A 13,043-nucleotide genomic window follows, 5' to 3' on the forward strand; every position below is an offset into this window, starting at 1 on the left:
TACTTATGACCTGGCAACACAGTTTAAAACTTAATGGTTGTCTTCTCTCTGTCAGACTTTAAGTTTCGTGACAATAGCATTTGTCTTTCTACATATGTCTTTGGATATGATACCTAGAATACCCAGCACAGTACTTTGCTTATAATGTGCTCAAATATTTGTTGAAAAATCTGGTCTCTGATTGAAGCTGTCTATATTTGCAATCCTGTTCCTACTGCTAAATCTCTACTGCAATTCCTGCAACTTTATGAGTAATGAGCACCTATAAGTGTTTAAAGCCCTTGGCAAAAAAAAGAGAGTGTTAGTGAGCTGTAAAGTTCATGGGTTTCCAACAAACTTTAAGCTTCTGCATGGGCTTCAGAGGACTGATTGAAAATAGAAGAACCAGAAAAATAAGTATTTATAAGAAAGAATTGCAGAAATTGCAAGATAATCCCTCAATTTCCACGTATTCCTGATATCAGCCGCTCATAGCCTCCTGTCTCTCTTCGCTCTCCATCCAAAAATAAACTAGATTTGACAAGTTCCATAAATCAAATGGTACAGCTTGTGGAAGGGAGTTAGTTGCAAGGCAGTCCATTCTAAGCAGTGCTGAGACAGTGGTCAAGTCACTGCAATACTCTAAGAAAAACAGACTTGGATGCCCCCTAGCCTCCATCCAGCTTGTAAAGTTTGGTCAGCCTCAATTCCACGAGGAAAGATTGCACACTAAATTCATGATGCAGGAGACAAAATGTGAAGTTAAAACTTTGAACACTTAATTGCTTTCAAAAGATTACTTTCCTCTGTGTTTTGAAACCGAAATCATAAAGTACTCCAGCAAATTTTCTTGTAAGGCACTTTAAGGTAAGATTCCCAACTAACTTTGCCATCTAAAATAACAGCAGAAAATAAATCGTGTAAATCATGAAATGGTTCGAGTTTTGGGAGTAGCAGGTACAGATCACTTCTTGGGGGTAAGACAAAGTTAGCAAAATAATATAGGAAAAGAACAAGGTAGCAAGTACCAACAGCCTGACCACCGGCCATCCAATTAGCCACTTCCCGAGGGACACCCCCTGCCTCCCATCACAGAGGAGGAAAGATCTAGTTACAGCACCACAAGTTAAATGGAGTCAAGTTATTTTCATCATGCCCAGGGAGAAAACACCTACATATTTTTTTCTTGTACATAAGGGATTAGCAGGAGCCAGTAAATGGCAACATAATCCAGCATGCAATCTTAACTGTTAATCAAAGTCACAGACTAAGTCTGAAGGAAGTTTAATGGACTTTGTGTTTCCACATTTAAGTTTGCTAACTTCTTCAATGCTGAAACCAGATCTGTTTACAGAAACAGATCTAAGAAGCTTCCAAAATTGGGTCAATTTTAAATCCAATGACAATCCCCCAGCTTCCAAACACCCAGAAGTCAGCACAGGACACAAGAACACTTGTTTTAATCCATCACTGTCAAGAAACATGAAGCAAATAAAATATTTCCAACATTTTCCTCACTTCACCCCTTCTGGGCTATTTCATATGTTATCCTTAAAAAGTAAGAAGTTTTCTCTTAAGGAGAGAACAAATGAATTCAGAGATCTTACTTTCCCTGGAGGGATAGACCATTACCTCCAGAAGTCTATGAATAACAGTCCACTTTTAGTCATGTCTTGGGCCCTAAGTGGAACCTGATGATACTGGTACTCAAAATAACAAAGTTCTGGTTTAAGGACTCACTAGAAATGTAGAAAAATACTAAGTTGAAGGTGCATCAAATATTGAATGAACAACCTGTTAGGCTGAGCTCAAAAGGTCTCTTTCAGTTCTAATAATCTATGAGAATTAACCCTTCAAGAGACCTTAAGAGACAAAACAAAAATACCTAAAGAAATCTCAAAATGACATTAAATTCAATGGCATTAACATTCTATTAATAAGCACTTATTTAGTTTGTGTGTGTTTTTAAATAACCATGCCATCCCCTAACCCCAACAAAACTAAAGATTATATATAACAGAAAGGATCAGGAAGCCAAGGACAGGTAGGTCTGCCACTATGCTTTCCTTCTCTGAAACTCAAATTGCCTCATCTACAAAATAAGGGAGTTGGACTAAACAAAATAATCAGAAAACAGAATGTTATTCATAGACTTTTATGAGGTCCCTGACAACTCTAATAGTCTGATTGTATGAGTATGTACCTACTATTTTCCTTTGAAAATCAGTTCATTTTGCTTATATTAGTAGCACTGCCTTAAAAATGGTGTTTACCAACCTTTTCTAGTTTATTATATGATCTAGATGGGACACCTGGTCAGAGTAAGCAGTACATTCTCCCTGAACCCTCCTTCCAAATCCATTGGTTCAGCCATCTGTTTAACCATATTATAGGTAGCAATATATCAACCATCTTCTTCCCTCTCTTCATATCAAAGTTAGCAACAAACTTTGAGATTATCAATAAAATTATCAAAATAGCTTAAGCTATTTTCCCTTTATCCCTTTTTTTTGTGTGTTTCACTCTAGGAACAGACCCTAATCTCCAGCTTACCTGTCAGTCTTCGGGTCCACTTGCCCTCAGGCTGGGAGTGAAAGCCCAGTGTAACCTCTCCCAAATTATCTGAAAGACTGGAATGCAACCTTTTGCCAATAGCCGTCTTAGAAGAAACAAGCAGGACTTGGCATGGGTATAAATCTTCTGGTCTTAAGGTAACTAGATGGAGTAAAAGAGGTAGGGAGAGAAAGAACAGAGAGTGAACAGGAGGCAAAAGCCCAGAGTAGATGGACAGAATACCTAGAGAGGGTTGAAGAAGGACAATCCAATGAGTAAATAGTTCATCCTGTGAAAAAAAATTTGCCAGTGTCACTATTATAGCAATAGCTGTGCACTTTTGCACCAAGCTTAGCTACTTTTGCAATCTCTGGATGGTAGGAATGGGAAGAAGCAGCCTGGTATATCGAGGGAAAAAAAAATCAATGGTCTTGGAGTTAGGACACCTGGTACTCACTAGCTATGTAATCCTAGGCAAGTCTCCTAACTTTTCTGAATCCATGATCTCCATCTATAAAGTGAACATAACATTCGCCCCACCGCTCTTTGGGAGCTGTTTTAAATACCAGCATTCTGTATACCTTAATGCACTAAAGAAATGTTAGTGGATGATTATGGATTACCATACTCTAAAAGAGATCCACCTCTTGTGAAGAGACACTTCTGAATGAGGGAAGCCAAGGGAGACACAGAAGGAAAAGCTTTAAGAAGGTCAGTACCCAAGTCCCTGGCAAGACTGCCAAGACGAATGAATGAAAACCACCGTTAAGCTCTTACAACCTGCCAAGTACAAGGATACAAATATAAGAGAGCCAGTCTCAGCCCTTAAGAAGCTTGTTCTAATAATGTGGAAAGACAATGGAACAGCAGTGGCCGAGAAAGGAGTCACAAAGCAGAGTGGAACAAAAGAGCAATCTATTAACATACCAACATGCCTTTCACCCTTACCAGGTTTTTTATTAGTAATGGTGATTTGGTTACAATTCTCAGAGAAAGAGATGAATAGGATGGTATAGGAACGGATAAGAAAAGAAGAGGGATAACCCTAGGTGAAGGAAAATGAGGTCCCGATGTATATTTCATCATCTGCTCCCTGGAACCTTCACTGGTTTTTCAATTATTCTTGAGTTCAACTTACTTTTAGAAGTCTTTTCAGGGCAGCTAAGTGGTGTAGTGAATAGAGCTCTCGCCTTGGAGTCTGGAGGACCTGAGTTCAAATCCAGCCTCTGACACTTAACATTTACTAGCTGCATGACTCTGGGTAAGTCACTTAACCCCAACTGCCTCACCAAAAAGAAAAAAAAAAAAGGAAGTCTCTTCATTTACAATGTTGAATATTATTATATTATATAGTGTATATTTTATTTCATTGTGTATATTTTTATTCTGCATCATTTCATATAGATCTTTTCATGTCTCTCTGAACTTATAATTTCTTACAGCAGAGTAATACTCTGTAGACCCCCTTTACAAAAGGATATGTATTTCCTGGTGACAAGTGACCTTCTTTAACTTGGATTATCACAGATTCTTGTTTCATTAATGGAGTTAACGCTTTCATATTAATGAATTAACACCTGAGACCCTGGGCAGAAATCAGTGGCTAGAGATGTCTCCCTGCTCTCTGGCCAAAATACAGATATTTTCAAGAACTGTGTTCATTTCAAAAAAGTAACTAATTACTTGCACCAAATAACACAACAAAGAATTTCTATTAGACATTTCCCTTTTTAGTGAGGTGAGAAGTCAATTTCATGAAGGCTGAACAGACAAATCTAAGGCCGGATAGATACTGAAGAAAAGCTATCCCTTCTTAAACCAGATAATTCAAACAGAAGTTTAAGACAACTTTCCAAAAAGGTTGAATATAATCAACTGGTTATTTAAATCATGTTGAGGACAGTCTAAACACTAGTCCATTAGATATTAGTTAAGAGATAGTACCTGCGCACAAGATATGCTCATTCCCCTCATTTCTTCTCTCTCTTCTATCTAAATCTTAACCCTTTCTGTATCATAGGCTGCTTTAGCATCTTAGCAAGGTCTATGGACCCTTATTTAGAAATGGTTTTTAATGAATAAAATTAAAATATATGAGATTACAAAAGAAACAAATTATACTGAAATACAGTTGCCAAAAAAAAAATGTTTAAGTTCGTGGACCTCTAGTTAAGGAAGCTAAATCTTTTCCATCCTCTCTATGAAAGCATTCCCCAAATTACTCTATCCCGCAGTGATCAGACTCTCAGAGGCCAGCTAGTTCAATCCATACCTGAAGCATTAAACATCTTCACAGCATTGTGAAAAAGTGTTTGTCTGACTCTGCTTGTACACCGCTATTGACAGAGAATTCACTTCTTCCCCTTAGCTTTCTCCAGGCAGCTCTCTCCTCCTGGCTACTATTAGCCTTACAGCATGTACCATACAATACAGCACTAAAGGATAAACCAGTTTATACTAAGATGCATCTATTATCTCATCCATTTAATGTTCCTTCTAACAACACAGATCCCAAACCATTTCTGCCAACCCATGTTAGATAAGATACATTAGATCAAGATTTACATAAAGTGAAAGCCTTTCTTGCTTTCTCTTGACGTAAAAAGGATACCAGTTGAACACTTGGGCTGTCCAACTGTCCCCAATATGACCAGCCCATATTCTTTTCTGTACTACATTTTCCTGATGACTTTCTTTATTTCTATTTTACTCCTGTTCTTCTTCCTCACTGATGACTTTTATTAACCTACTCACATTCACCATGCAGGTTTCCATTGCCTTCTGGGTGATATTTTCAACACACAAGAGACTGCGTTACTTGTCTCACGGCTATACAAAATCTCTGAGACCCACTGACACACACAGATCATCTTCAATGAAGGATTTTAGTAGGAAAGAGGCAGACTTTTGTTATATTGTACAATGAACCACATCTTTACCATCACGAACAGTCTGAAAAATGTAGAGAATACAAGTTCATTCAATGTGCTTATTGTCTATTGATCATGGAAAAAAAAGCTGGAACCAGAAAACAGCACCTTAAAGTTCCCTTCCAACAAGATGTCTCCCATCCATACATCAAAATCATTCAAGGTTCCTTGAAAGATATTGGAAACTAACTTGTACTAGTCTCAAAATGTTTTGTACATCCTTAAATAGAAAGGAAGCTCCTTTGGAGTGTTACATTTCATACTTCCGTATTCCCAAAGTGTCTAGCACATAGGAGGTCCTGCCTACAATGATGAATGAGAGAAATTCAACAGAAACACTCTGAGAGAATCAAAGTCCATTCCAGAATAGGTACTTGGGCATTACCACCTAAACAAAAGAAGTGTCCTAGGAAAAGCACTGGGGAATCAAGAACTTTTCTTGCCCTCACGATAACCAGGGATTGAGAAGGCAGCAAAAAGATGTCCAAGGGAGAAAGATGCAACATCAATACAAGAGAATGAAATCAGAAGTGAAGCCATGCAAAAAAGTACTAGATTTATCTCTAGGGCTTATTGGTGTCTGACACATAGTGATTAATTAATACTCGTTGACTGACTGATAACTTTTATTTCTATAGTGTTTTAAACCTTACCCAGGTCTTCCAACCACAAATCTGATGCTCCTTCCACTGTATCATGTGGAAGCGAGCACTACAAGACCTAGGTTCTGAGAGGGAGAGTTCTTCCTAGTTGGGTGATTGGTTAAGTCACTTAGGTTCAAAGACTTAGAGCTAGGAGAAACTTCAGAGAGATCCTAGTCTAAACCCCCTTCATTTTATTTATTTTAAACAAGAAGTTTATTTAAACAACAAGATGTTTGACTTCAGGGGAAAACGCCACTGAGAGACAGAGACTGTGCTACATGTAAACAGCTAGTACAAAAAAATTTGTAAAATCGTCTCTGGTTTTACAATAATAAAAGAAAAACATTGAAATTATCCAGTCAAACAAGGTATGCAAGGATTTTTTTGGTAGGTTTTTTTGTTGCTGTAGTTCAACAGTGAGAGCAAAATAACTTACTGGAATATAAAGGTAAAAGTTTAATGAGCATGCCACTAATGGAAAAAGGGGATATTTTCACAGAACCAATTTGTTTCTTCCCCTCCCCATCTCCATTTGATGTTGATCAAAACAAAACATACCATCAGTCACTTAGTTAAAAAAAAAAAATACCTTATTCCTGTGCACATACACCTGTTACTTTATGTACAATAAAGGAACGGGGGAAGGGTATCAAAGAAGAGAGAAAACTATACTGCAGTAGTCAGGAAAAGGATGAACCAAATCTCGGTTTTCTAATTGCAAATGTATTGTTTGCCTTGGGAGCACAGCTCTGGAGTAGAGTTGCAGGCTGTATTTTTAGTAGACACCTCCTGTCTGCTGCTGAAAAACATCAATTGTATCTTCATCCTCCATCTCCAGCTGTGTAGATGTGTCTGTTTCATTGGTTGCCCATCAAATTGGAATCTGATCTACCTCACTGACAAACTCTGTCATTCACAAAAGGCTTTCCTTAGTTTACTAAGTGGTGTGTGCCTCTTAATCTTAAATTGCACCACCTGAACCATCTTGCCCTGTCATCTTCAAATTAATGTGGTTGTAGTTTTCAGTGTTGACCCCTTCCTTCTCCTGGCCATGGTAAGTGTGTGTGGGGGTGGGTGGGGTGGGGGGGGTTGTCTCTTCAGCTGCTGCTTCACAAAAGAAGCACAAGGATGATTCATTCCAAGGGAAAGGGGGAGGAGGGAGCAGCAGGAGGAGGAGGAAGATGATGGGGAGGAGGAGGAGGAAGAGGAGCTGCTCATTTTAGAGATGCCATCTAAGGCCTACAAAGGTTAAATGTCCAATCCAAGGTCACACGGGTAGTAACTGACCAGACTCTACTACAATGACTGACTCCCTCTCTCAGGTTTGGTTTCCACATGTTTAAAATAAGAATGCTATCCATTCCTAGTAGAAAGAATGTCAATAGATCACAAAAGATAGGTTAGAGTCCCAGCTTGGGAACTACTAATGTTCCCAGCTCCATTTATCAGTAGTCTTTTACTACTCTCACTCATCTCTGTACATGTTCTAGTCTGCCCAATAGAAAGAAAGTTCCTTGAGGAGGTAGGGATGATCATAGATTCAAAGCTAGAAGAGGCCCTGGACATCATCCAGTCCCTCCTCCTTTAGTTTTACAAGTAAAGAAACTGAAGCCAAGAGAGGTGAAGAGACTTGCCCAGGTCACAGAAGTTTTAAATAGCAAAGTGAAGATTCACACCTAATTCCTTCGATTCCAAATCCACTTTCCACTGAAATGTAAGTTTTTTCATCGCCACTCCCTATTATATGGGCTGAGGTTATAGTAGGTCCTTAGTGTCTGTACACTTTACTAGTGACTGGGGTGGGGAGGGGGGATCACTTCATCTGGCTGAGCCTCAGTTTCTCCCATATGTAAAATTGGAATAATATTTAACAACCCAAGGAGTAGGCGGTGGAAGAAAAAGTGCTTTGTAAACCTTAAATCCTTCAAAGAAATATGAGAAAACAAAAACAAAAAACAAACTACCTACCCACATGCTTGGAAACCAGAAAACCTGAGTTCCAATTCTAGCTCTCAGTAATTGAGTGATCTTGGGTCGGTCACTTCACCGGAGCCTGACGCGGGTGCTAAAGCCCGAGAAGGATGTACAAGAGGGCCAAGGCTGCCCACCTTCTCCCTATCTCTGGGGCTGCAGAGAGGAAAGCACAATAAAACGGGAGCTGCTGTTGTTATGCCAGGGGCTTCCCCTCCCCCGCTCAGGAGGCTGGCGGCTGGACCCCTCAACGCTCCCCAACACTTTCTCCCGAGAAGAGAGGAAGAGGATAAGAAAGCAGGAGGTAGTGAACGAGGCCCACCCAGACCTCCAGCTCTACGGGCGAAACTAGGCGAGGGAGGCGGCGTCCACAGGGCGCGGCACAGCCACCACCCCACGAGTTCCCCCGAAGGCTGCGGGGCTCCGAAGAGAGGGAGCGGACTGACGCTGGAGAACAAACGGAGGGGACGCGGGGACAGGCAACCCCTGCACTCACCTCCAGTCCGTACAGCCAGTGCAATACCCCTCCAGCTGCTGCAACTCACCTCGCTACCCGTTAAAGATTTGAAAGCGGACTTTTGAGTCTGAATCTTCCAATCAGAGGACGTGGAGCGCGGTACTCTGCGCCTTCCGATTGGCCCGCTAGGCAGCGGCCACAGCCGAGAGCCCACAGGAAGGAAAAGAACACAAATACACCCTCCTCCTTCGCGACCGAGTCACGGCCCTGCGGAGCCTGCTGGGAAATGTTGTCCTTGGGCGGCCTCGACCAATGGAGAAGCAGGCTCAAAGGAAACTACATCACCCAGAAGGCCCTGCGCCAAGATCAGCTCAAGCCGTTTTTTCTAGGAAGAGAAGAATGAGCGCTCAGGACTTTCCCAACTCTACTCACTAGGGGAAGCCTAGGTCGTTTGTTTAAGTTGGGTTTTTTTTTAGCCTCTATGAAGCTCTGCGACATACTTGCAGTCGCGGATAAAAACATCCCTTTTCCTGATATTCAATGTGGACTTGCTCCTGCTTCTAGACGCATTACTGAGTTAACTCAAAATGTTCCCTATGACGCCACTGATTGGATCGTTCCACATTGGCAAGCAGAATACCCCCCGCAGCCCCGGACCAACCGAGTTCGTGGACGCTTCCAAGTCCTTCCCTTCCCCCCAGGCATCAGTGAGCCTGCAGGGTGCCGGGTCTTGGTCCTCTGGTTCCAGGAGGGAGGAGATGCAGCTGAGAGGCAGGAGCACCCGATGGAGGAATCCCCAGAGGGGAAGTAATGGCTGGCGCCTTCCCAGGGCCAGAGATCACGGCTCAGACACAGCAGGCCTATGTAACATTCCAGCTGTTGCTGTGGCTTTGTGACTTTTACAGATGTGTTTTATAAATGTGGTTCTCTTAACAGCCCCACGAAGCAGCCACTGTGGATGTTTTCATTCCCATTTTACAGATAACTAAACTCAGTCAACTCACCCTCCTAACTTTGGCCGCCTCCTATTTTTGTGGAAGACGGTACCATATTTTCTCTTCACTTTTCCTGCATGTAGCTCTCTTCAAGGTTCAGCTCAAGGGCCACCTCCTTCAAAAGGTCTTTTTTCGTTAGTTGGGTGGCCTTCTCCCCCACTTACTTATTTGTGTTGTTTCCTCCCAGTGGAACATAAATCCATCAAGAGCAGGGCTTCGTTTTCAATCAATCAACACTTATTTAAGCTCCTACTATGTGCTATTCCCAGTGCTAAGCCCTAAGGATACAAAAAAATGCACAAAATTATCCATGCCTTCTTGGAGCTTACTGTCTAGCGATCTCACAATCTTTTTCATTTTTTATTTTCACTGCAGAACACAATGTTTGATACATTTTGTTGTTTTGTTCAGCTGTGTCACGTCATGATTCCATTTGGAGTTTTCTTGGCAAAGATACTAGAATGGTTTGCCATTTCCCTCTCCAGCTCGGTTTACAAATGAGGAAACTAAGGCAAACAGGGTTAAGTGACTTGCCCAGGGTCATCCAGGTAGGAAGTGTCTGAGGGCAGATTTGAAGTCAGGAAGATGAGTCTTCCTGCTGCTTCACACATAGTAAGTGCTTAATAAATGTTTATTGATTAAAAGAGGCAATGTTCATAAGAGAAGTGATAATGGTGCTGTACTTAGACTGTAGTCAGACCATATCTGGGGGTATTATGAACAGTTCTGCATATAGGAGAGACCCCAATCAACTTGATGAGCTTGATGAGCAATGAGCCTTTGGCACTTTAAAAAATTCCTTTCCTTATAGAATGGGCAGCTGGGTGGCACAGCGGATAGAGTGCTGAGTTCAAATTTGACCTCAGACACTAGCTGTGTGACCTGGTCAAGTCACTAAGTAACTACTGAACAAGAACACTTACCTAGCCAGACACCCAACAAAAATCTGCATAATTAACTCCACCCCCTTCCCTTCCCTTTGTCTAGTACTGATTGAGATCCAGTAATCCCAGACAACTATCTGATTTAAGATTGGAAAATTCCTTTTAACTCCTGTTTAACCCATGATTGTATGCCCTCATCCTCAAAACATATTTCAGGCTTTCATAACATCACTACTGTGGAAATATGTTTAGCATGATTGTACATGTATAACCTATATCAGATTGCTTGCCATCTTGGGGATGAGGGAGGGAGAAAAATTTGGAATTCAAAATCTCATTTAAAAAATGTTGAAAACTATCTTTACATGTAATTGGAAAAAATAAAATATGATCTACCAAAAAAAAAAAACCCAAACATATTTCAGGGACTCTTCCCCCTCTCTACCCTCCCCCCCAAGAAAAATCCCTGGAATTTGGTAGAGGCTAGGAAAAAGAATCCTATCTAACTCCCAACATCCTCTTTGGCATGAAATTGAAATCAGAGCAATACACAATGCCAGGTAAAGAATTGGGACTATATTCCTTCTTCTATTAAGGTCTCCCACTGCATATGGGGCCATTTCCAGGGGTCCTGATCTATATCTTGCCCCTGGACCCAGATGGCTCCAGAGAAGAGAGTGAAGCTGGTGACGTTGCACAGCCCTGCCTCACTTTAATTCACTTACAAATCAAGACATCACATTTCTGATGTCATTGATACTCTTTGAGAAGGAAGGACAAACAACAATTTTGTTTAACCAGCAATAAAAACATTGATCCTTTTATGCTTACTTCTACCCCCCACAGAGGTATGATCTCTACATGCCAAATGCACAGGTCTACATGATAAATTACAAACTCCCAAGCCAGTATTCAGGACCTTCCACAATTTACCTTCAACACATCATTCCAAATTTATCTCACACTACTCCCACTCACATACTGTCTACATCAGTGGTGTCAAACTCAAATAGAAACAGGGGCCACTCATCCACACATGAAGATCCCTGTGGTCACAAATCAACTAAGTTTTAAAATGTAATATTTATCAAGGTTTAATTATATTTTTATTTATTTTGTTAAATATTTCCCAATTACATTTTAATCTGATTCCAACTTCAGGATAGTGTTGTGGGCTGTGTAGGCCAACACTCCAACAAGGTTCACCAGCCCTGAACATTCTCAGGTTTTCTGACTTGTGTTCATTTTGTGTGACCATGAGGAAGTAGCAGCATTACACATAGTGGGAAAGAGCCTTGGATTTGGAGTCAGAATTTCTTGGTTCTGCTATTTGGCCAAGTTATTTTTAATTCTCTGGGCTTCAGATTTCTCATCTGTAAAATTTTGGAAAGGGTTAGGTTACAGTTTCAAAGATCTCATCCAACTTTAAATCTTGTGATATAATAAATTGAGCTTAAATCAGTTAGCCTCCCTATAAGGCCAGGATAATATTACTGGCCCTAAAGTCTCACAGGTTTATAAACCTTAAAGTGCTATCTAAATGTGACTTGTTCAAAATGTGAAAGAATAAAAAATACACAAAAGAAAAAGAGATCAGAAGGGGAAGTTAGGGCTAATGGGATGTTGTTCTCTAAAGCTGAAATTTACATTAAAAAATTATAAACTCCTACATAAGCACTGTACTGTCAAGCACTATGCTGATACCAGGGCTCCTACCCCAGCACCTGTCTCCTTCCCCATCCCTACCCCAATCCGCACACTCCATCTCCTGCTTCCCAGAGTAAATGTCTACTAGGTAGCCCACCAGCCAACCTGGAAGAGCAAAATAAGGACCAACCATTCTGGGAGTCAATACCGGTGGAAAACTGTGAGTATGGTGCTTCAACTCCCCACCCCAGCTTACTTCCCTGGAATCTATTTGCTACTCCTCCTTGCTTGATATTATCCACCCACCCAAACCAGCTCTTCACTCCAGGTCCCATGGGCACCGGGTCCAGAATCAGAGCTTCTCTTCCAGGGGTGTGCTAGAGCCAACTCAAACTTGGCTATCCAGAGCTTATGGAGAAAATGTTAACAATGCAAATTAAACTTAAAAATTCCCCCCCCCCAAAACTCACCCAGTCAGTTGTTAGGCATTTTACCAGCACATCACAGCTACAGAAATAAATGATGAGACTCTTAAGATTCTCATACAGATGAGAAATCAGAAGCCCAGAGAGTTAATAGTTCAAACACACTATTGTGTTTTGAACACAATCAAATAAACATCTTAGCTGGAGATTGGAGCTGAGCTGCCAGTGCTGATGAGGGAAAACATAAAACCATGCCTTAGTTCTCTACAACCAGAAAAAAAGCCCCTTGGCACTGGGACTCTCATCATCTGATCACCCTGACTGGACCAGATGAAGAGTCCTAGCTCCCCTCCAGGATGAAAAAATCATAACAACATTGCAGCTAGGGCCCAAAGTATACATGTTGTTGTTGTTCAGTCTTGTCTGACTCTCTGTGATACCATTTGGAGTTTTCTTGCGAAAGATAGTGGAGTGGTTTGCCATTTCCTTCTCCAGCTCATTTTACAGAGGAAGAAACTAAGGCAAACAGGGTGAAGTGACTTGCCCAGGGTTACACAG

At 41.1% G+C, this 13,043-nt stretch overlaps 1 protein-coding gene across 11 annotated transcripts in view; it reads right to left on the minus strand.

Annotated features, from left to right (window-relative positions):
- TPX2 (TPX2 microtubule nucleation factor) overlaps positions 1-8,742 on the minus strand; it is a 64,238-nt gene extending 55,496 nt beyond the window's left edge. For 4 of the 11 annotated variants that reach the window (XM_027867951.1, XM_027867947.1, XM_027867950.1 and 1 more), the window contains exon 1: positions 8,574-8,742. The gene's annotated coding sequence lies outside the window, so the exon portion shown is untranslated. Of the gene's footprint in view, positions 1-2,532; positions 2,695-8,074; positions 8,234-8,573 lie in introns of all 11 variants that reach the window. The other 7 variants (XM_027867945.1, XM_027867941.1, XM_027867944.1 and 4 more) reach the window with 6 other exon arrangements.
- Positions 8,743-13,043: the final 4,301 nt, after the last annotated feature.

The sequence above is a fragment of the Vombatus ursinus genome, unplaced genomic scaffold (assembly GCF_900497805.2).
Source record: "Vombatus ursinus unplaced genomic scaffold, bare-nosed wombat genome assembly UNPS02014786.1, whole genome shotgun sequence".
Classification (NCBI taxonomy): domain Eukaryota; kingdom Metazoa; phylum Chordata; class Mammalia; order Diprotodontia; family Vombatidae; genus Vombatus; species Vombatus ursinus.